Genomic DNA, 26,163 nt, shown 5'->3' with positions numbered 1-26,163 from the left:
TAATATAATACTCTTTGGTTTCAAAAAAGGAAAAAAATGCTAAATTAGACTGGCCATAAAATTTGTGCGATATAAGGAAACTTGTTGTTTTCGAAAGCACAGTTCGAAGGTTATTTGAGAAGTTTAAGCGTCGAAATTTCATCCTTAAAGATGATGTCCGTTCTGGAAGACCATTCTCTGTAAATAAGGGCCTATTAAAAGAAGTTATCGCAGAAAATCCAAGTTAAGCAGTTCAGAAAAGAAACAGTTTTTCGCAGACGATTCAGTATTTCTCATTCAATGAATTCATTTCTCACTTCGCGATAAGGCAAAAAACTCAAAATATCTATATTAAAAATTTTGAAGTAAATCTCAAACACTTATTTCCTCGAAAAATTCCAGAAAGGATTAAGCATCATTTAATTCACAATAATAAAAGAAGGCGTTATCTTTGTTGTTGCAAAGTTTAGTCTTTCTAGATTGGCAACAAATCTACCATTCTGCTGCTTCAAATTTAAACAAATATGTCCGCCATGTTACTTAAAAATTAGGCTTAACCGCATTTAAATAGCTTTAATATTTAAATAGCTAATTCAGATACTATCATACAAAATTTATATTCCAAAAAGTATAGGACAAAACCACTTCAAGAAGACTGGCTAAGACAAGACGCCATCATGTATGGGTACCTTATACTCTAACGAAGCATTTCAGTAAGTAAAGAAACCAAATGGAAAATATACCTAAAATACTTATTGTTGTGAACAATTTGAGTTTTGGCATGTGATTCGCTGAAAAAAAATAAAGTAGCTCCTTTTTCAAAACGGATCATTACTACAAATGCGAAGTGGATATTATACAATAATGTTATAAGAAAGAGATCATGAGGTAAGCCAAAAGAATTTCCTTTAAAACATCAAGAGAAAGCTGCATCCCAAAAAAGTAATGCATGGTGGGATTACAAGGGAATTGTATGCTGTCACCAAACAAGAAAAATTCGAAAAAACTGGTATTCTCAAATAGCAGTTTTAAAAGCAGAAATCGAAGTAAAGCTCTCAGAATTGACCAATTTACAAGGTATTGCCTTACATCGTGACAATGCTCGGCTATACACTTTGATGAATGTCAGATAAAAACGTATTGAGTATGACTGACATGTTTTGAGTCACCTCAAATTCACTACAACTTGTTCTCCCTGACTTTCAAGTCACTTCAAAAATAAATGGCCTGGAGATCATTTCAAAACTCCACGCAATTGAGGGGAAAGACTTTAGACGTTGAGGACTTCTTTACAGATAAAATTAACGACTTTTTTTTTAAAGGGCGGGGTCCAACTGTCTGAGAGATAACAAAAAGCCGCAGAACGTTTCGGTTGACCCAATAAAATTCCAACATATATATAAAACTACTACACGAAAATGGATAAGAACTATCACTGAGCTTATATCGTAAATTCTGTAATAATATGACATATCATTAGCTAAAAATACCGAGTTTTATTTCAATAAGTGAAGAAACCAAATGGAAAATATACCTAAAATACTTATTGTTATGAACAATAAAGTGCCAGTAGTTGCATTGCAGTGAAAGGCTACGCCATTATTAAGAAATACATCTAAATACTGAACTCAGGGAGCCTAAAATTAGTAAATTCACGGCTGAGCTTAGCATCAGTAAACAGAAGACATTATAAGCAAGCTACGCTGATTATTTTAAATTCCAATAAATAACAGTTGCAATAAAACAATGACTGAGAATGCATGGTGAACACAGCCATATCAGAAAAGCATTATGAAAGTCACATCAGCTGTAAAGCATTATGAACTATGCTGAAGAGCCAAAACATTATGACCACTTATTCAATAACACGTTGCACGACCATAAGTCAATTGTCTCCAGTCATCTACCAAGAACTTGGTATGCATGCCACAAGTTCTTGGTATATGCATCTACCAAGAACTTGGTATGCATGCCACAAGTTCTTGGTAGATGACTGGAGAAAGGTTGCACCAAATGTCTAATCGGTCACGCAATGTTGAGATATTCCGACATGATGGTGTTTGAGCTCTGAGCTGCCGCTGCTTGACATCCCTAATGTGCCCTATCAAGTTAAGATCTGGAGAGTTAGGTGGCCAGGTCATTAATTGGAATTCATCCTTATGCTCCTCGAACCACTTTAACACAGTTCGAGCCTTTTGACATGGGGCGTTGTTCTGCTGGAAGATTCCATTTCCAGTTGGGAAGACTGATGCCATGTAAGGATGCAACTGATCCGCAATTATGTTCAGATAGCTCGCAGCTTTCATGGTCTGTTCTACCACAACTAAGGGTCCCAAACCTGCACATGAGAACATCCTCCAAAGCACCTACACCATCAGCCTGTGTATAAACTGCTGTACAGGGCGAGTAACTGTTCGACTAGATGACGGCGCACTCTGACACGACCATCGACGTGATGAATGAGAAATTGTGATTCATCCGACCAGGCAACTGTCTTCCGCTTATCCATGTTACAGAAAAGACCTTTGTTTGTGTGCGTGCGCGAAATAAAAAGAGAATACTTACATTCATACTAAGCTAATTGGTCGACAGTTCACTATAGTACAGTATATAAAAGCCATTAGCCTTAGAATTCATATTTAAATAATAGATCATAACAAATATGTTATTCAACTTTTTAAAAACATCAAATCCATATATTTCAATGGAAACTAAAATTTCTATACTTAAAATTACCATATATTAAAAACTGCAGATGTTTTAAACTGTCAACTTATACCAAGATGCACGATATAAATATTTGACTCGGATGTATCATACACAAGATTAGAAGGAGGTAGTTAACATTCTTCACTGGCAATACAATGCTGACGATTAAAATTGCTACACTTAAATAGGGGGTTTTTTCATTCGGAAATCATGTTTACTTGTTGTTTCTTGTGCTAGTAGTAATGTTATGGCTTGTATAAAAAGCATAAACTTAAACCAAATCATCTCATAATTCGTTCGTGAAAGACTCATAGCCTACAGGGGCTCTAGATTACTGTCCTATGCAAGTGCTACTAGCCAAGATCCATTGAGTATCATAAGGATTTATAATCGACTATCTAGAGAAGCCATACATAGCAACATCCTGGATCTCAACGGCGCCCAATCACCAGTGGAGATGACAGACATCTGGTTCTGCATCATTAGTAGGGATCATATAGCCATGCGTCATACTCCAAAAAATTGGATGTATTGCACAATACCAAGTACCCGCACAAATCGTGTGACAAAAGGCAACATTATGAATTGTCAGCAATTTCTTTCCTCGATTTTTCCTTGATGCTACTGCAACAGAATCAACATCAACAGTGATGTACTCAAAGATGCGCATGGATGGCTCACAGACATGTTGTTGTCTTTTCTGATGAATCTTGCTCTTGTTTACATCATAATGTCTGTATTTGGCATGCGGAGGCACCAAGCAAATGAACTACTATTGGTAATCGAGCACTTATGATATGGGATGCCATTAAGGAGATTCATCCTATTAAAAATACCAAATCGCAATGGTCGCAGAAGAACTAGCACGATTACACTCGCTGGCCCAATAGAGATGAATTATAGCCCAGAATTCAAAAGCTGCATGTACTTCAATACCTATAACTACCATCTTCTGTTTGACTCCGTACTCAGCCATATAACAACTCTTATTTTTGCCAGAGGTATATAACCTGGATATTGGTATCTGCACGCTCCTTACTTCAAAATTCTTTGAAAGTTTAGTCAATTTATTCTTCTATTATAATGCAAATGCAAAATAAATGTGATTTTTCTAACTGCTTTTTTCATCAAGTAGCAAATTTAATGATCAGCAGTGCAAATATTATATAACTCTTCCATTAAAATTTTACTGCAAAATATGTTAAAACATCTAAAATGTATTATAATGGAATTAAAGCATTTTGTAAATGCTCGGCAGTAATACATATAGCTTGCTAAATTTCACTATGCTAACAAAATGCCTGAGTTATGATTTAGTACTGTTTAAGAAACACATATTATTATATTAATTAAGATTTTAAGATAAAAGCGTCTTAAGACCGACAGTGAGATTATTTAGATTATAGCACCTTAAGAAGCCTTCATGGAAAACTTTTGAAAAGGAAACTGGCTCATATGTTATGATGGTGAAACTCATCATTTTGTAAGTTCATTTTAAAAAACATTTAACATGCAGAATAGTCACGTAATATAACTTAAAACTAAACACTTCAGTTGATATTTATTTCCAACCTTAGATAACAGACAATTATACCCTCAAATTGATTGATAACTTAAACGTTGCAAAATATTAATAATGATATGAAAAGACATCACAAAATGCAAACCAGATCAGAGGATGAATTCATTCTACATTATATATATATATATATATAACCTATTCGACAGTATCATTTTATTCAAGGGGTCACTCACAAAGAAGAAATCAAAGTTTTTTAAAAATAAAATTGCAAACCATGTTTTACTATGTCTCAGCAATTCCCTCTTCTCTTTTTAGAAAATAATTATAAATTATAGGAAATTCCTCTTTTATTTCATATGGTATTTAAATATGTCATAAAAAATTAATCCTAAGTTTTTAAGGTACACATAACTTGTGAAATTTTTTTAATTCCCATTTTATTGATTTTTATCATTAATTAAAATTACTTAATACTTACAAATTCCTTCATTTATATACATATATTACATTTATGCAGACCATTAAAAAATCTTTGCTTATTTACTGCACAAACTATTTAATTTCTTCATATGAAGTATTTAATTCTACTAATTTAATTTATAACAAATAAAAACATATAAAATAATCAACATTTCTGCAAGTAAATATTCTTCATGATAAAGTAAGCATGTGGTAATACTCCCAAGTTCACATCTTTTGAAATTTTACAACAAAATGCTACTTAAAATATTAAACTGAATATAGTGTCAAACAAATTATCTGAATTTATTTTCTAACAAATCATCTATGTCATCTCGGATTACAAAATATATCCCCTTCCATTGACTGCTCAGATTCTACATCAGTGATTCTTCAACTGCTTCTTTAGCCACCATTACATTCTCTTTATGTTTCAAATTGCTACATGCTATTTTATTTCTGCTTGCCAAAATAAGGGATCGTGTATGGTGTATCTTTAGGACTACACACATATAGAACAAAGCCTTATTTCAATCTTAATAACAGTATTAAAATTGGTAATACATTCAACACGCACTATTGAGATACTGAGCATACACTATTGTGCTTTCATATTTACAGATGACTGCCTCACTATCCAAGAGTACAATATTCCTACACAATTTTTTGTTAAGTTGAAAAGATGTGAAGCAAAGAAGCAGTTATCAACATTAATTTACGTGAAAAAAAAATTTTTCAGCATCCTCATGATCAAAAATGGAGCTGAGCCAAATCATACCAAATAAAGGATAAAATCTAAAATACTGATATACTAAAAGAATAATTTAATATAAGGTTGCACAAGACACAATCACAAAAGACCTGCATTTTAATGGACACCCAAATCATACATTAATTTTTAAAAATTACTAAATATGCATTTGGTTGGTTGGAGTTTTTTGGCACAAAACCCATGGGGGTTATGTTGTGCCAAACAAAAAGTTGTGTATTTTTAAAAACTTAAGATAGTAAAGACAAAAACACATGCACCATTCAGTGCATACTTATGAGTGGAAATTTAAGACAACGTGACATGTAGCTATACAATTACAAGCAATAAGATGAAACACATAAAATTCTTTTACAAAAAACCAGGATATGAAAATCATGAAATACAGATAGAAAAATCTATAGTCAAAGGACAAATTTTGATGACATGAATAAAACTATATCCGAAAGAGATCTTCTGAAACCCATATTGGATTCAGGGAACTCAAATAACGTGGTAAAACTCTCCAGCCTTTAAAAAGTTAAAACATGTTTCTTTACAAACTAAATCTTTTGCTGAAATCTCACAAGTATTAAAATAAAAATTTCGAAAGCAATTAAAATTTGGACAATCAACAACGGTCAAAATAGTGCTGCATTCAGCACATGCTGGTTCAGCATCGCCCATTAATAGATATCTGTATGTTAGCCTTGTGTGACACTGATCCTGAATCGGGTCGGAAGGACCTGCTCCTTTCGGTTTAGGGCACATTTCCAATGTTCTATTTTAGGTTTTATATTTTGTAATTTATTGGTTAACTGCAAATCCCAAAGCTTTTGCCATTTCAACAGAATTTTCCTCCCAATCAGAGTGTTAATATCTGAATAGGGAACGGGTGGGCTGGATGTCCCACAAGCGCATTTTGCAGCGATATCTGCCAGTTCGTTTCCTTTTATACAAACATGGATTGGTACCCAGCAAAAAGGAATCCGGTAATCTTTGACCTTGAAGCTAATATTAAGCTTCAGCACTTCTACGATTAACGGATTTGTGTTATTCACACATGATTCCAGAGCTTTTAGCTCACTAAGTGAGCCTGTGTAAATAAAGAAATATTTTCTATTTTGTTTACCAATGAAAGATAGAGCTAACAGCAAAGCAACAATCTCTGCATTAAAAATGGTGCAAGCGAGATGAAGTTTTCTTCCCTCAATAGTATTCTCACACACGAAGGCAGAGCCGACGTGACCTTGGGACTTGGATCCATCTGTAAACACTGCAACACAGTCATTGAAAGCCTGTCTATATTCACAGAAAATCTAATTATACACGACATCACTGGTGCTATCTTTAGCTAAAGTGGAAAATATGTTGAGGAGCTCTACATGAGCATCTTCCCAAGGAGGTATTTCCAAATACTTTACTGGTTGAACTTTCAACTCTTCCAAGACATGTTCTTGCATCCACTGTAGAACATGTATTCCAAAAGCAGGAATACAAGAAGGACGCACTTGGTAAAGCAAATTAAACTGGCTATCAAACACTAAGTGGTTGGCTGGATGATCAGGATGTGAAACAGTTTTGAAATAATAAGAGAAAATTGCTCACGTCTCAGCTGAAGTGGTGACTAAACATTCTACATACAAACTCTGCCCAGGAGATATTCTGAAGGTTCCTGAGCAAATTCTCAGGGCTTGGTGATGAACAGGATTAGGCTTCTTTACCACAGAAGGTCGTGCCGATCCATAGAGTTTATCTGCTCCCCAGAAGGTATTTGATAATACTTTCAAAATGTATAATGCTTTTAAACACTTTTTCTTTAGGTATGAGACATGAGAAAGAAAGGTGATATTACTCCTAGAAATTTAACTTCTGCTACTACTGGAACTGGTGAGCCTTCTAGGAAGATTTCTGAAGCTCGATGAAGATTTCTTTTACAGCAGAAATGGACACAAACTGTCTTTTGATTAGAGAACTTGAATCCGTTTTTATTTGACCACAAAACTACCCTGCTAATGACAAGCTGTAGTTGTCTCTCGATACACCGCATATCTGCACCTTAGCAGCTTATTTGTAAGTCGTCGACATATAACGCACCAGATACGACTGGAGGAAGTACATTCAGAATTGCATTTATTTTAATATTAAAAAGGGGTTACACTCAGTACACAGCCCTGTGGCACTCTCCCTTTTTGGTAAAATGATTGAAACAGCACAGAACCTATTGATACTAGAAAGAGCCTGTCTTTCATAAAATTTTGAATGAAAATTGGAAGTTTTCCTCGTAGGCCATAAAGATCTTGGAGAATTCCATACCTCCATGTCTTGTCATATGCTTTTTCCAGGCATTATCTTAAGATGGACACCAAAAAGTTCAAATAAAGTGGACCTTGCACTTCTCTAATTTATAAATCCTATACTAGGAATGCTATAATAAATGCATAACTTTTTCAAGATAGAAATAATATATGTATACTGCAGTTTCAATTTTTAGAATAAGATCAGCAAAGTTCCAATAAAATTATCTTGAGCCTTTATATTATGTGTAAACACTGGGACATGTGTACTATGCATCTATATTACAGTTAGATGTGTATTTGCACTATTAAATTAATTATTTCTGTATTTGATATTTATATAGGATATTTCTGTGCAGTTTAATGGAGACTAATGATTTTTTCAATTTATCATAATTTTATCAGTTTTTCAGTAAAAACCTTATAAAAAAACCGATTTACTGAATACCTTAACCTAATTTGATAAATTTGCCTAAAGTTTAAAATTTTTCTAATTTTGCCCTTTTTTAAAAAAACTAAATCCATTTAGTAATCAAATTTAAATTGTAAATGAGTTCTTTTACCTGTATATGCCACTCAGAATAACTCTTTTCATTTAGCAACACAGTATTTTGGATTGTTCATTTGGCAAAAAAGTATTTTGGATATTCATCAGGTAAATTATGATTATCTAAATCAGATTCCCCTCCCAAAACGTAGAAACAAGTTGAGGTGTCTGGATATGGAAAAAATTCAGTCATTTAAAATTAAGTAGAGAAAATTGAAAGTCACATAAATATTGAATATTCTCTGGGAATGAAATTTCAAATTGTGCTGTCTAAATTCAGTGTTACATGTATTGATAGAACGAGTTTATTTGAATTTCAAGCTACAAAGTGATTAAAACACTATCAGCAACTGCTTTAGAGAAATGCAGAATTGTCATTACAAGATGAAATTAAATGCTATTTACCTGCTATCACAGCAAACAAAAAAATCGTACTGTTAAAAAATTTTTCAGTTTGCATATCTACCAAGATTTGGGACACAATATGATGATAATAAAGCAGTAGGGTACTACCAAAAGAAAGAGGTAATGAATTATGTTCACAAATGTTCCCTCTGGTTTAAAAAACATCAATCACTCCTAATAAAGTATGAAATATAACTAGACAGTTTGGCAGAATTTTTTTATTTGTTTGTGACAAAGAGGGACCTGTGTCAGATCAATTTTGAGAGACAGCAATTATTGCTTTTCAAGAAATCAATAAAGAATCAGGGTAAAGAAATCTTTAGGGGTGTATATAATTTAATGATAGGTTTCTTTTCTAAACAACAATCAAATGCATAATTTAATTATTTAACAAGTCTACCATTATATGTTGTACATAAAATATCTTTAACTTTATTGAAATCTCCATACTGGCCTAAATAATAAATTTTGTATTTCATTTTGGATTAGTATGTCTACTTTAAATATTTTCCAATTTAGTTAAAAAAAATTAGCTTACTACAGCTTAGCAGATTAATCTGTTTAATTAGCCCACACTAATCTGTTAAATCCAGATTGAAGTGTACGACAAGGAGACAAAGTTATTTTAATTCTGTTAGTTTTTATTAAAATTAATAAGTTTGCAATCTGCAGTAAAGAATATAATATGCAAAGCTAAGAAATAAATTTACATTCTTAGCACAAAAATAATATAGAAAATAGAAATGCTTAAATATATATTATTTGTTGCACTGAAAACAAGATATTCTTTCTGCTAAATTCTGCATTTATATATTAATTTTCATACCTCCATAAAATAATTAACTTTTTATTAAATGTATTTTCATACACTAATATTATGCTAGAAATGCAGGTCAACATAAGGAATAAATTCTTCAGATACTTAACTTTCAGAATAATTTTGTTAAATGAATGATACCCTTTAGACATACATACAAAAAAAATGAAGGTAAGCATGAAATTTAATGGATACCAGAATTACCTAATGCTAGTTCATCATATATTTATGTTATAATCACCTGCAATACAAAAATGCTTTATTTCAAATTTATTTTTTAAATATGCACAATTATAATCTGCAAGAATATATATGTCAGCTGTTTTTTGCTATTCTGTATGTACAATTCTGAACAGTAATAAATTACACAGAAGAGTAGAATATTCTTCAGGTTAGAATCATGAAGGCTTGATTTTGATGTGTAGACATTCGTATAATTTCTAACATTCCAACCTCAAATATTAACTATTCTTCTTTCACAAACTGGGAAATATTTACAGAAAAGTCAAACTTTCTATATGCTAATTTTCCATAGAGTATTTGTCAATAGTACTTTAGTGCAAATGAAAATACTAAACTAATTCATAAATAATTGTCTGCTGCTTGAGTGAAGAAGTACAAATATTCTATATAATTTGCTAACCTGCTGAATACAGAACTCAGTATTATTGTACAGGGTGGTCCATGAAAAAGTAGGTTCCCTTCTATACTGGGCCATATTCTCTGAAAAAAAAAAGCAGTAGCCTCTTAGTTTTGCTTTCTGTTTGTCTTTTCGTCAACTTGATGGCACTACAAGCAGTATTCCAGTTTTGTTTCGGCTTCCCATTCACTCATTTTAAGCCCATCATGTTAGAAAGATATCGGCCATGTTCATATATTATTGTCACAGGCAGGCTCCTTTTTCATGAGCCACTCTGTACTATGTAAGTAAATGTGGCTACATAAATTATTAATTTACTATTTTCAAATAGCAAATATTTATCCAAACACACTAATCTTTTCACTACTACAATACAGTAAATGCTCAATTCAACAAACTTAGGGAGAAAAAAATGCTAAAAAATTTTTTAGCATTTTTTTCATCATTACTATTATTCATTACTATTAAAATCATTACTATTATTGACCATTGAATGTCAATCATTACTATTATTGACAAAATCAATTTAACAAACTGTGTTCAAAGAATATAATAATGTATTCTTATATGAAATTGTTAAATAATTCTGAAAACAAAACACATCTAATATGAGCACTTTTAACAAGTTTAACTGTAACAAACACATTAAGAAAAATTCTTGCTTATCTTTTATATTAAGATAAAACATATTTAGGTATTCTCACAACAGATGACCCATCACCAGTTTGGTAACCTACTGCTTTTGAACAATGATGAAAACTACAGAAACCGACATTACCTTTTTAAACCATATGAAAAGCAGCAGTACATTAATAAACACAAAGAAATAATGTATACTTTTATTACATTTCCAGATTATTACATTAAATTATATAACATTACCAGAAGATTTATTACATTCATTACCAGAGTATATTAAATTTTATAATCTAACCAAGCAGAAGTAAAAAGTGAGTGTGACACCAGAAATTCACCATTTGTCGTATAGTCTTGTGGCACCAAATGTGCAGCTCCACCCCAATTTTGAGGGTGAAAGCCTTAGGAGTGATTCGAAGGTCTTCTGCCTGCTTCTCCTATCATCAACCTCCCAAGAGAAATTTTGGCTCACCATGCATTTTGAGTTCCCTCCTACTTCACAGACACCATACGCTTGCAAAAATTCATATCTTCTCTAGGATTCAAGCCCATCGGTACATCATCAGCATCACTAAGTACTATACTGGGTGAGCAGTTTTATAATCTTACCAGAAGAATGCACTGATGTGGTCCTGAGAAGGACATCCTGAAGAAGCCGTATGCTTCAATGATCATCATTGTACTTTAAACACATTAAAGTAGTTCTAGCAGCACTATTTGGCATTTGTCAATTGTCATCAATTTAATACCATAATCAGATATAAAACAATACTCATGGCCATCCCTACTTTCATTAACATAAACACTGCATTAATGTCTATCAACATAGCCAGAAATTTGTTCGAATTAATGACAGATCACCATGATAACACAATGAAATGATTAGGCAGCATCGTATGCGTTGTTCCTCTTACGTTCCATATAATTATTTGTTTAAAATGATCCCACATAAATTCATCATCCAAATGTTGGCACCATAGCAAAATCAGCAAAATTCATCAAATGATTTATTGTCTGATAGATATATCTCAATACATACTCATAACCTAAGGCAAATACAGAGTAGGTCACGTTGTTATAGATATGAACCACGACGTGACCCTTTGTGAGAATAAATATATTTATCTTATTTTAACTCAAGATTTTCATTTAGACCAGGCATGTCAAACTCAATACCTCAAGTGAGCCAAATAATCATCATTTTAATAGTGTAGGCCAGAAGGAAAAAAAATGTTATTCTCATACTTTTCAAATTTGCTTTTGAAAAGTAAATAAATACATAAACTCTTTCCTAATACTATAGTTCTTTAAGAAATAGATGGACTATGAGGAGATACTGGTAGTTGAATGTACATTTAGTGTTTCTTTCCCGAAACCTGGTAGCCTTTTTCAGCAGCTAGCTTTAAGATGTCTGGATGCATGCTGCACTTTCAGAAGTCAGATGAATGTCTGTTAACTTGGATGTCATTGAAAATTTGTTCCTTTTCATAAATGAGAAAAGTTTTTCACACTGATATATACTAAAGAACATGGAAATCATGTACAATGGAATGTTTCGTTTTCCTGGGAAACATTCTGAATTTTTGCTTTACAGTTAAATTGCACTGAATTTCTGTTAGTTCCCTTTGTAAATAGGCTGACACTTTCTCAATGTTGGTTGAGAAAATATTTTATAAAGAGATCATCTCAGTACTGCTTTTTAGCACACACGATTGTATATACACCTCACTATCGAGTGGAATTCCAAATTTTTATTAGTATACTATAGCTTTATATTATCTTTTCGGAATGAACCGAAGACTGCAGAAAAAGGAGTTAATGGCTGCAAGCAGCCTGCAGGTTGCATGTTTTCAACCACTTCCTTACTATTTTACATCCACTTTATAATCCTTAAGGTAGTACACATCCATCTTAGCAAGCTCATCTAGGTGAATCCATCTGTTTGCAAGCTCTTTCTTCAAGTTAGCACTTTTGAAAATATGTAATCTTTTTCTATGCAAAATCATCTTACATCCAACCCAATTTGGTATAAAGTTAAATTATAATATGCAATAAACAGAATGTTTATTTTTTTAATTATATTTATCCATTTATTTATTTACTTATTTATTTATTACTAACTCATGTAAAAAAAATAGAAGCAAGGGACAACAAAATGTACAGCAAATGCCTTTTTCACGAAAATGCTGTCTTAAAACACTAATAAAATATATTTTTAAAGAAACAGGATGGCAGAGAAAAATGGTAAAAAGAACCTTCTACATTGTGTACATAATACAATATTAGAACTATCTCTTATTAATTATAATAATGCTGCATATGTTCATAAAAATTACGAATTGGATATATATTATTAATTAAATATAAATTATATCAATTAGGGACATTATTAAAAAAATAAAGATTTAATTAATTAAGAACTACGTTTGTGACCTTCTAATCCTTCACGCAATAACAAATCTGAAAGATGAATTAAAAATCAGGCTTTTGTGTACGATTCTGAGAACTAACTGTATGGAAGATAAAGGTATTTTGGGCATATAACCAAAACACTTACCAAGTTATGTGGATGATAAATGCATGGTAGCATAATAATTTGTTTTTAAAAACACAATATAAAAGGATATTTAATATTCATTCCATTACTGAACTGAGTAAATTATAAGTTTTAGGTGTGTCAAAATGTTAATGACAGTGGTTTTATAAAACATACGAGGGCTATCCAGAAAGTAGATTACGTTTTGGAATAAAAAAATAAACAAAGTATAGGAAACAAATTTTATTATATACAGATGAAAGCCACACTCAAATACTACTTTTCTACATAGTCACCATACAAATTAAGGCATTTATCGTAGCGATGTACGAGCTAGGAAATTCCTTCGTCGAAAAATTCGGCCGCCTGCGCCTTCAACCACTTCGTTACCTCTTCTTGCAGCTGTGCGTCGTCATCAAAACGCTGCATAGCCAGCCACTTCTTCATTGCTGGGAATAGGTGGAAGTCGCTCGGTGCCAGGTCGGGACTGTACGGCGGATGAGGAAACAACTCCCACTTAAAAGATTCAAGAACTTTACGAGTGACATTTGCCGTGTGGGGCCGGGCGTTGTCGTGAATCAACAAGATCTTAGAGCTCAACATTCCTCTGCGCTTGTTTTGAATTGCTCTTCTGAGTTTTTGGAGAGTTTGGCAATACCTTTGAGAGTTTATTGTAGTGCCTCTTTCCAGGAAGTCCACCAAAATTACACCTTTTCTGTCCCAAAAAACAGTCGCCATCATCTTCCTTGCCGACATTGTTTGCATGCATTTCTTGGGTTTTTGGGGAGAACTTGTGTGCCCCCACTGCATTGATTGCAATTTCGTTTCACAGTTCACATGTTTCACCCATGTTTCGTCACCAGTAACGATGCGATCGAGTAAAAAGTCACCATCCTTATGGTAAGCGTCCAAAAAGTTCAACGCTGCAGCCATTCGCTGATTTTTGTGGTCCTCTGTCAAGATTTTTGGAATCCATCTTGCACAAAACTTGTGGTAACCAAGCTTTTCGCTGATGATTTCGTGCAACAAACTTCGCGAAATTTGTGGAAAACTCAAAGAAAGTTCCGTTATTGTGAAATTTCGATTTTCACGGACTTTAGCATCGACTTTTTCGAGAAGTTCGGCGGTCACTATGCTGGGTCTCCCACTTCGATCTTCGTCGTGAACATTGGTTCGGCCATTTTGAAATCTTATGACCCACTGACGCACTCCACCTTCAGTGATAATGTTGTCCCCATACACTTCACGAAGCTGCCGATAGATTTCTATCGGTTTACAGTTTTTTGCAGTCAGAAACCTTATTACTGAGCGCACCTCGCAGCTCGCGGGATTTTCAATTAACGCAGACATTTCAAACCGTCACAGTATCTGAACGGAGCACAGCACGAACCTCTCACTAGCACGGCTAGATGCAGACTGAGCTGCGCAACGCTCTGATCCCAAGATGGCCGCGCTAGCCCCGCCCCTAGCGGACACAGACGGAAACGTAATCTACTTCCTGGATGGCCCTCGTATTTACAAGTCGCAAATCAATGCCATTTCCTTCAAAATAACTCCTTTGGGGAGTGACACATGGCTAGAGATGTTGCTCCCAAACTCTATCGTGCAAATGTAATGCTTGACGTAAAATTAATCATTTTAATTGGACTATAAGTTTTTTTAATACAGATAATAGTAAAAAGGTAAAAGATTAACTTGTATAAAGATAAGAAACCAGAACATAACACTGCCCATTGTATCAAAATGGTAATCTTGCAAATGAATTTTCAGTTTACAGAAAAAAAGGTCTCAACTAAAGTGTTGAAAGTAGGAAGGCTGCAGAGGTAGAGTGAAACCTTAATTCATTCCTAAGCCAGGCTATCAATTCAATATTCATACATCAAAGCAATTTTCAACACAGGAATTAATGCAAAATGCATTAATGCAACCTTGAACTACAGATGATAAGTAGGTCTTAAGAGTAAGCAGGTCTCCCACTCTCCCTCATCACCAAACCATTCAAAAGAACTTTTTGCTTGCCGCATATTTCCAGAGCTCCCACGCCAAACAGACACTTCATGCCTTCTTCAGGTTGGTTTGGTTTATTTGATTATGGCAAAGTGCTTGAGGACTATGCCTAAAGAGGGGGATGCCTTCGTGGAAGACTTTTTAAGATAAACTGGCTCATATACATGTTAGACATAAATAAAATCACTAAAATGTCGATGCAGCTAGCCCATTTGACAGAATTCAAACCTCAAACTGAACTACCAATAGAACTACCATTAATGTTCAGCAACATTACCACTCAACCACTGGTGGGCCGCCTTCTCCAGAATTAAAACCTGACCCCAATGATACAGCAGCCAGAAGCACTAATTGGTATACTGATCAGGGCAGCCACTGTGATAACATTGAGATTTTTTACAGTAACATCTTTGTGATGACTTTACGCGTGCTTACCAGATTTAAACTGATGATCTATAATCCGGAATCGCCGAAGTACCGACGGGTCCAGATTAAAGACTTTTGACTGTACTTTCTGTAGTTTGAGGTCTTTTACCAGATGATTCCTTGGCAGTTTTCTTTGCATAGTGATTGGGAGCTACACCTGTTCGATCTTTAATAAAGTTTCTGGAGCTCCCAACACTTTTACCTGTACCTGTGTTACACTCCGCAATTGCACCATGGCCAGAGCAATGAGCCAGTATGAAATTTTTTGTTAAGTGGGTAAAATGACCACAGAAATACTGAATATGTAAAAAGCAGGAAAATATCTCTTGAGGCCAACAAACAATCTGGAAGACTTTCACAAGCACTGAAAACATGGAACAAATTCAAGAACTTGCATATGCAGATCATCAGAGAATGATGAACATTGATAGTGTGTCATACGAGTCAAAGCAGACAATTCCATCATTGTAAATGAACATGATGCATGCAAACTGCCAAATTCATGCTCCAGCCCTTCAGCAAAACGATCATTGCAGCACAAAATAGAAGATCTCCATGCATACTGTAATAATCCAATCTCCCCATCCAGGATCATTACCAGTAATAAGACCAGCATCAGTTGCAAAAATTTATACAACAAAATGACCTTGAAGCTTAGATTTCTAGAGGGACAAAAATACCATAACTGGCACATTACTGTGCAAGGTGACTAAATTTCAAAAAAAGAGGATGTTCAAGTTGAAGTAAGTAATGCAGTTTTTTGTCAACAGAACTAATCTGAGAATACTTTGACACAGCCTTGTATTATAATTTTGTACCATATGCCCTAATTAACACTCTATATTAAAAATAGGGCACCAGATATAAATGACTTAGTATTAAAACCTTATGCCAAAATAATCAGCAGATGGAACTGCAAAGGGGGGGGACTTCGTAACTTCTTTTTGTTTTTAACAAATGTTGCTTTGTGTGGCTAAATCCTTGTGGCCAGGACGGTATGTTCAGTGCATCAGTTTTAATCTGTGCTCAGGGGCATAGCTAGAGGGGGGCAAGGGGGACATCTGTTCCCGGGCGCTGAATCCAAGGGGCGCCAAACTGATGTTACGACATTTTAGAATTAAATGTTTTCCATCCTTGGCAAGCCAATAGGGGGCGCGAAATCTTCAGTTGTCCCTGGGTGCTGAAAACCCAAGCTACAACTCTGTCTGTGCTAGATGGACAACACCTGATTATTCTGCAACAAAGATATTCAAATTTCTTTCTATTCCTAGCTTGTCATTCTGAATGCATTCCAGAAAACTTGTAGAAGTGTAATCTTATTTCAAATAAAAGTTGCTAAGAAACAGTTTGGCCCACACCTACCACATTCTCAACTCCCAATTTAAGTTTCTTTGCAAAAAACAAATTTAATTCATTGATCATTATCTTCACTACCAGTCATCTGACCTGACCATACAAGCAGAGCTGAATTTAGACTAAGGCCTTAAGCTATTTGAGATATGGGGCCCTTTATAAGTCTATTATACTATATTTTAATACCACATTTATACTATATTTTAATTCTGGGGGCCCCCAAGAAAGTGGGGGGCCTAAACTATACCTTGTGTAGTCTTATATGCAAATCCTGCACTGCATACATGATTTCTTACTCTTAGCCCCCCTTTTTTTTTTTTAATCCAAACAATATGTAAAATCTTGAAAAGCATCTCTTGTTTAATTTGCTTTACAGTTCTCTGAAAAAGGCTTTATTACCCGAAAATTTATGCCCTCTATAATATATATATTTGATGTATCTTTTCAAAAGTTCAGGTACAGGTTAAAGAAAGGTCACACTAAATCAATATAGAATATTATTAGGCATTGCCATATAGATTATTAATATACATATTAAGTATCATGGGGATTTGCTAACTGCTAAGCTTCTGTCCCAATTGGAATTCCTAGGGAGAACAACCTAAGGGGACAAGGACACACCTGTGCATCCATATTGTTGTTGCTTATGCTCACTTGTCCGACGCAGTCAGCCCCAAACCTACAAAATTTCTCATGGCAAGGAGCACTAGATTATGCCTGCCGTTGACAACAGCCTTGAACACCATTCAGGTGACAGAACACAGTTCTACCCCCAATTTTGATGGACAGCACCCCGAGGGCAAGATCTGAGGGTCTCTCACCCCTCTCCGCTTCCATCAAACCACATGAGACAACTTTTGGTTCGCCACATATTTAGAGTGTCGCAATGCCGCGCCAACATTATACATTTGCAAACATCCTTGCCTTCTCCAGGATTCGAACCCAGGCCCTTCGGCACGACAGTTAGAGACACTAACTACTATACCGCTTGGGCAGTGTGCATCCATGTAGGCATATTAGGTATAACTGTGCCTTGCTAACTGCTAAGCTTCTGCCCCAACTGGAATAGATGGAGAACACTCCAGGGGCTGTCTAAGGGTCTTTCAGCCCCTTCCTCTATCACCAACCTCACAAGAGGATTTTGAGTGCCCCCTTGCACACATGGTCACTATATGCTTAGAAACATTCATACCTTCTCCAGGATTTGAACAGGTTCAGACAGAGCCATAGCTAGGGTTTTCAGTGCCCAAGGACAACTTAAGATTTTTCAACCCTTCTACGTGCCAAAAAGAGAAAACATTTCATTCTAAAATTTTGTAACATCAATTAGGGGCCCTCTGGATTCTATGTCCCCTTTTGTCCCACCCTAACTAAGCCAATGGGTCTGGCAATCAGCAAAACTAACAACTATTTCTTCTGGATGGCTTTCAATAGTTTTAGATGCATTTTCTCCCGAGTCTCGCATTATTGAACAAACTGCAGCAAGCAGTAGGAAAGTTGCAATATTGCGATCTCTTATGCAGGGCTAGCAGTTTTATTATTTTTCTATCACAGTATTTCTTAATCTGTGATCCTCCTTGATTTCCAAAAAAGACAAAAAAATAAAATTCAAATTAACTACATATACCCCACTATAGCGAAAAATCTCCGAATTCGAAAATTACAAAAGGTCTATCATGTTTTTGCCCAAGTGTAACCTTTATGTAATTTTATTAATAGTTACCCTACATATAGACTTCTCATTTTAGACTAAGCAACAAAAAAAAAAAAAAAAAAAAAAAAAAAAGGATTTGAAGCATTATGACTATGGTGCTTCTTACCATAGAACAGTTATACAAGCAAAAATCGACAAGCTCATCCGTCGCATTTAAAAATCACCTCTAAAGGAGACAAGCAAAATGGTTTGCAAAACATTTTAATTTATAAAAGTAGTCCTGACTTGAAAAAAAGTTTGAGAAACGCTATTCTCTCACATCTAATACGTAATGCGAGCTATGACACTTCTGCAGCAGAATATCACTTGCATTACATTTGAATACAAATTCCTTTTAGTTTATTTCTATGTGTATAAATTTCCAAAATCGATTAACATTTGGCTTGTTATATATTATATTACACATATAATAAATATGCTCAATGGTAATTAGAACTGTGTTCAATTACAAGCAATTGGGCTGTCTGCATGTGTGTTTGCACGATTTTCCCCAGGTGTAACATCGATACGAACACTTTCCCTTAAAAAATTTTCCACAAAGGTTTTCTTTCCCTTAGACAGATAGCCCTCACATGTTTTGCTATAATCAAATAAATCAAAGCAGTTTCTCAAATATTTTTTTCAATATTCCATTTAATATAGTTATGTTAATTTTTTATTAAGGCAATAATAATGAAAAAATTAATCACCTATAATTAAAAGGCATAATTATGTATAAAGATTATAAGTTATTAAATAAAAGAAACTATGTTAGCTTATTACTTTCCTTAATTTTTATTCAAATTAAGCAATATTTTTTCTTTATGTCAAAGATAAAATTTTAAAAAAGTTTTTTTAAATAATAAATAATGCTCCATCAAACTGATAAATAAATAGTATTTTTTCCCTCTGTAAATAATATCAAACTTTCAATGATGAATGCAAATAAAAATTTTAATTTTAAGTACATATATTTCTGGCTTGGTAACAACATTTTACTTGCTGATATTTCTTTATGACTTGAGGAAAAATCGTCTTTACTTCTGCATTTAAATTATTATTCATATATTAATAACAGTTTAATGAAAGAAATTAATTATTCAGTTTAAAATCAAAAACTACCAAACAAATCAAATTAATCAAAATAAATTTAATATTATTTCTTTCAAATTTATAGAAAAAACTAAATTTAGATAATTCTACATAAGGTAATATTTAGAAATAATTATAAGAAGCACCAGTAAGATATTCTCATGAAAATTAAATCTCTTAAATTAGTCGGTAAAATATATTTATCAATTTAGGAATTCTACTTTTAAATTTACTGTATTTAAACAATCAATGCACTTAATAAAATAGTCCAAGTACAGTATCCTAACTAGCTACACATATATCTATTATAATTTTAAGATGTCATGCAAATAAATAAGAAAAACTCATATTTTGTAAATGAAAAATTTTGTGAATACAATGATTTACCATGAGATATCTGATATTTAGTATTTAAAGACCACACACCACACAGCTTCAATGAAGCATAAAAATCATTAACTATTCAAAGTAAAACTATAACACTATATATTATTACTCCTATTATTTGTGATACAAGCATTCTTCTAACTGATGAAAGAATAGCCTCTACATAGTTTTAAAACTCACTAGAATCAATCACAAAACTGTAGATTTTTCATTTTAAAAAATTAAAGCCTAATTTGAAGATTACAATAATAGATCACAATATTAGGAAGGTTTTGAATTTTTTAAACTCATTATTAATGTATTTAATATTTTAATAGGAGGATAATTTACTTCAATTTATCAGAAATAAGATCTTATTAAAAAGTTTTACATATCTTTAAAAATATGAACATGTCAGTTCTCTATGTAAAATTTTCAACAATATTGAAATTTAATACAAAATAAAATAATAATCTCTATGTGTATTAGAATTTTAGTTAGCAACTAAAGTACAGAAAATGAAAATTAATTCAAATAAATTTACATTACATCGAATTCCTACAACTGTACTTTACATAGTGAAAAAAATAAACACCTGATTTGAAAATTATTACGTTCCCTTTATTATCAGAAATTCTTCAAAACCTGCATTACTTATATAAAGATAACAAATCCCATGCAATCTAGATCCAACCAACATACACCAATAAAAAATTTATGCATTAACATTGTTCATACTGGAAGTAAAAAAAAATGACATTAAGGCAAAAACATCAATCAGTTTTGTTTCTCACATATAAGAGAATTTACCCATTTTATTTTTGGCATGCAATGAAAGTATTATATGGTTCACATACCCAAAATCGAAATTATGCAGGATTAAGCAGCAATGATGTAGCATAAAGTAAAGTTTTTAAATATTTATTTAAGCAGAAGTAAAAGGATCTTTGTAACTATCAGCTTTTGGTTAGAAACATAAATATCAAAGCTAATAAACCTAATCTGTAAAGGAGATGATTCAAAACAATGACAAATATTCAAAAATCATAATAAGCATTTACAATGTCTTGCTCTGATACTGCAACCGATTTAACTGCTATTAAAATTTTCTGCATGATACTATAAGGATAAAATGTTAATAATTTTTACGATTTTGTAATAACAACTTCGGTTCAGAATTACGCATGTGAACTAATAAAATATCTGAACAAATATACAGGAAAATTCTACAAACAACAATTTCATAAATTCTTCATATAATATAACATATAATTTGAAGAAAAGAATAAGTCAATAACAAAATATAATCAATAAACATAAAAGAATGTTCATTAATTAATACTTATTTAAATGAAAAAAAAAAAAAAACATTTAAAAAAATAATAATAAATGAATCGGTGACTTACCGCTATTTATGTACAGGGTCGTAAACCGATAACAAAATTTCAAATTTTTAGACTGAAACAACGTTATAGTTTTATTTACATATAATAAGCATTAAAGAAGCAAATGCACCTTATATTTCAACTTAGGGATGTTTCCAGCTTTCTTTACAACTCGCCGTCACCTTCACTGCTAGAAACGGTGATGCACAATATTGCCAACAAGTAATTTAAAATGTAGAGCAGACGAAAGTGATACTGGGCTCAAAGGCTTAGTTTTGCATTTGCACGTGAGGCAAAGATGTAGAGAAGACTTTTGTTTCCATCTAATTAAAAATTTTGGCAGCAAAGATGACTTTTAATTGTTAAGAAGCTTACTTTGTCTTTATAAAAATTCCGGAAACTATAAAACGTAAATGCTAACAAATTTAGGTAATTTAACAATTTTAAAAATGAGTTCATTGCCCAGAATTTCTGATGATTTTACCGGTTTAGATAGACAGGCCCAGCATCTGCGAAATTTTACAAGATATTTAAAACAATATTCATTCTTTTTATAAGTTAAAAATTTTTTTTCGTCCATTACTTTTAATGATTTCCTATTGAGCTAAATTCAGATTTCTCTGCCGTCTCTGATAAATACCGGCTCTACAGCCCAATCCTTCCCTCATATAGTCAAAACTTCCTGGTTTGCCTACTACAATATACTTTTTTTTTTAGAAAAAAAAGAGAGAGAGAGAGAGAATTCCAAGAGCTAAAGAGCCTAAAGAAAAGATGCATTTTTATCGCTCTTTTAACGATTATTGTAGTTTTAGTCCAATTCTTAATATGAGCCTTAATACAGCACCTCATCTTCCTGATTTTCATCTTCTGATTTTCAGTTCTTGAAAACTGGACGAAGTGAATCCCTATTCATGTCTTACTGATTATGAATTGAAATTTCATAAAACCAGAAAATGACAAGACCAATCTTTACTGAACAAAAATCATACGCCCATTTAATTTTCCTTACAATTTTAGCTCGCGGCAGTTCAGAATATGATGCCAGAAGAGCTGTCTGAAAGAACTTTATGTTTGTGCCAAAAACGCAGATGAGGTCACCATGACAACAGAAAATCTGCAGCACTCTAAAGATGAAAGAACTTTTTCCTATTTTAATTTATTAAGACAGTTTTCTTGTAAATATTCCTGTTCCTGTCGTCCATTTTTATAGCGTGTAAACGTCGTTAATACTCTTCATTGAATGTTCAAGTTAAAAGGTTAATTGGACTAGTTTCTTAATTTCTTTCTTAATCAACAATTTGTGATTTCGTTTCCATGCGCAAAACAGCAAGAGAAATATGGATGAAGCTACATTAATTGTTTGAACAAAAAAATAAGCAAGCACAGTATGCATGCCAGTTGCAGGTTTCATCATTTGTGCGCGATCCTACGGATACAATGGCCATGCATATAGCAAAATTAGAACGTCTTGTGTCACGAATGCACGATGTAGAAATTAAATCAAAGGACTTTGTTATTATGAGCAAACTATTAGAAACTCTCTCTCTCTAATGAATTTGAGCCACTAAAAATGGTTTGGTGTGCAAGGCCGAAAGAACAGCAAACACTGTTGGAATTAAAGAGACTCTTAAATTTCAGAAGAGCAGAGAAGGATGCCAGGGCTATCTACGAACAGTAAACGGTGCTACTTTGGTAGACGGTTGCACGGATTTTGGCGATTTCTTTTTGGCGAGCGATACGACTTATGGTAAACCAATTGCTAGACAAGTTGTTTATGGTAACCGGTACTTTGTTGTCATTTTATTTTAAAAATAATGCGTTTGATTATGCATAAATTCCGTGTTTTAAATATTATTTATGACTTCAAAATAATAAAAATGAATTTAATTTTGCATTTTTATTTCAAATAAAAATTTTATTGTTTATGATATTTTATGGAATTTTATGTTGTGAATGATGCAATGAATGACGTCACAAAATATTTTAGAAGTAATTGGTTTTAATATCTATAAATTTAATCTAATGTTTTAAACATTATTTATGGCTGTTAAATATTAAAAGACAATTTAATTTTGCATTTTTTAAATATGATTTTATTATGAATGATTATTTAAATAATTTTAATTCTATGCGTGATGTAATCAGCTCCCTGATTGGTTAATGAATATTTGTGCATTACCGCGCCATTTTAAAATTTTATTATTCATCTTTTCGAATTCCTCACATTTCAAAGCAAATGGATGTGTCCCTTTCGAATATGAATGATGTTATTGGTAATTACCAAGAATTATTGGTATCGGAATAAAAAAAATTGCCGTTTGAGACTTTATTTTGGCCAACCTTGCTTTCCTAATCAAAGATTTATTTATAAATTGTTAATAGCGTCAGAGGAAATTTATTTTAAATTTTTGGAGAAAACCTGGCTAATTGCTTCTTCAATGAAGTGTGAGAGATGTGGATCACACAGTTAAAGATTGTTAGCGGACCTTTTTTTGTGGTACTTATTATCAATATACGAAAAAATGTAAGTACATAATTTTCTTTTACTTCATAATTGTATACTTCAATTTTTATTAAAAAATTAATACAATGTTTTCAAAAATTCCTGAGTTATTTATTGCCGCATATATTTTAATGTTAAATAATTAAATCCTATAAAACTTATTTTAAAGTATTTAAGTAATATTTTAATTCTTTTAAACGTTGGTATGATGTTTTTAATTCGATATTCAATTAAAGTAATATTTTAATCCAATTAAATGTTGCGAAATGTTTTTATAGCGGTGTTTTTATTCTATTATATAAAAGTAATAATTTAACCTTACTTTAGCATTTTATAGTCTTAGTAAATGTATTTAGTTACATTTGCCAGCCATCTTAAAAAGCAACGTTTTCAACAAAATTAATCCATTATTTTTAACGATATTTATTTTTTTTAAAGTTTCGAATACTTTACTATATGCGTAAAATACGTAAAAACAGCATTTTTCAACTGTTGACCGTTGACAGTTTGACGACTGTAAAAACCGCGCCAACAATTGCGCCAATGTAAATCGCCAAAAATCCGTGCAACCGTCTACCAAAGTAGTACCCAGTAAACTTGTTGCTTTAATGCCTAAAGATACTTTTATTATTATTATTATTTTTTACTTTTACACTGCTAAGGAGGACTACTGACCGGGAACAAGCCCTTGCAGTATGACGTCCGCCCTGCAGACATTTATTAAGTCTAAATTTAAAAAAATATTAAAAAAATACAGAGTCACATCTATATAGGGAATACAAAGGACTACCTTGAATACATATGATATTCCTGATAGCACAGATTAAAAAAAAAATACTTAGAAGTACAAAGCTGCATTGATACAAAACTGGTAAAGGTAAAACAAAAACAGTAAAATTTAAGACTAATTTTGGAATTTCAAGCCTTCAGTTATACATCACACTGACTTACTATTATACACTTACTATAATTCCGCACATTACTTAAAAAAAATATTATGCAATATATTACTATAATACTGAACAACACACTAACATAGTAAAACTGATACTACAAATAAAACACACCATATACACTGCTCGTATCAGTAAAGTACACACTGACATAGTAAAGCTCATACTACAAATAAAACACAACATATACACTGCTCGTATCAGAAAAGTAGACAATTCTGTACATGATGCTATACTGTAACGCTAAAAATAATCAAAAGAACACTAGACAATAACTTTTGGAAACAGTCACAGTGAAATTACGAATATAATATATTGTAGCAGAGTTAGAATACGAGTCATTTCAAAACATTAAATCTAGCAAAATATTTCAATACATATTTACAAAGTTCTACAACCAAGAAAGTCTGGTTCAATACTACTATTATACATCCCACTTACTTATCATTATACGACCCTAAACTATTATACTCCACATTAATAGAAAAAAATTATACAAGATACTTAATGGAATACTGTACATACACTGAAATAAAATGGCAAATACTACAAAATAACAATCAATATACAATGTGCTTATCAGAAAGTTGGTTCTGCGGCCACGAATCTTTGTTAGAAACTGTTACATTTTGCACAATACTAGAAACTGTTACAAAACATTTGCACACAATATTTCATGGTACTAGCCGAGAGCTCTATATATGTATTTACTATTATACCGCAAACTTAATTTGAAAACATAACACAACGCACTTACTACTTAACAGGTCAATACACTAAGACAATATGTAAATTGAAATACACAGAATAGAATACAAAAATTAAGTAAACACAATAAAATTTAAAGATTAATAATGGATAGAAGCGACACTGAAGTACAAATAGACAGACATTGATTGTGGCAATTTGCATCTAGGAGGTAACATGTAACATTTTGAGTTCGGTAATCTTTTTTAAATAGGAAACTGGTGCTTTTAGGGGTGTTACGGGCATATTCAAGTCGTTAGCTGCTAGCTTAGCAAGCCTATCGGCCTCTTCATTTCCAGCAATGCCTACATGCGCTGGAACCCAGCTCAAGTACGGTCGTTGG

The 26,163-nt window shown here is 32.7% G+C and overlaps 1 protein-coding gene across 11 annotated transcripts in view; it reads right to left on the bottom strand.

Moving 5' to 3' along the window:
• The window catches only part of LOC118194695 (plasma membrane calcium-transporting ATPase 2-like), a 472,379-nt gene extending 450,537 nt beyond the window's left edge, over positions 1 to 21,842 (bottom strand). For 8 of the 11 annotated variants that reach the window (XM_085812731.1, XM_085812732.1, XM_035365872.2 and 5 more), the window contains exon 1: positions 21,639 to 21,817. The gene's annotated coding sequence lies outside the window, so the exon portion shown is untranslated. Of the gene's footprint in view, positions 1 to 21,638 lie in introns of all 11 variants that reach the window. The other 3 variants (XM_085812726.1, XM_085812727.1, XM_035365870.2) reach the window with 2 other exon arrangements.
• Between the last annotated feature and the right edge of the window lie 4,321 nt (positions 21,843 to 26,163).

The sequence above is a fragment of the Stegodyphus dumicola genome, chromosome 3, assembly GCF_044657685.1.
Source record: "Stegodyphus dumicola isolate Sdum_Otavi_A_Nest chromosome 3, ASM4465768v1".
Classification (NCBI taxonomy): Eukaryota; Metazoa; Arthropoda; class Arachnida; order Araneae; family Eresidae; genus Stegodyphus; species Stegodyphus dumicola.
The sequence above is the reverse complement of the archived record's forward strand: the minus strand, read 5'-3'. Positions and strand labels throughout refer to the sequence as shown.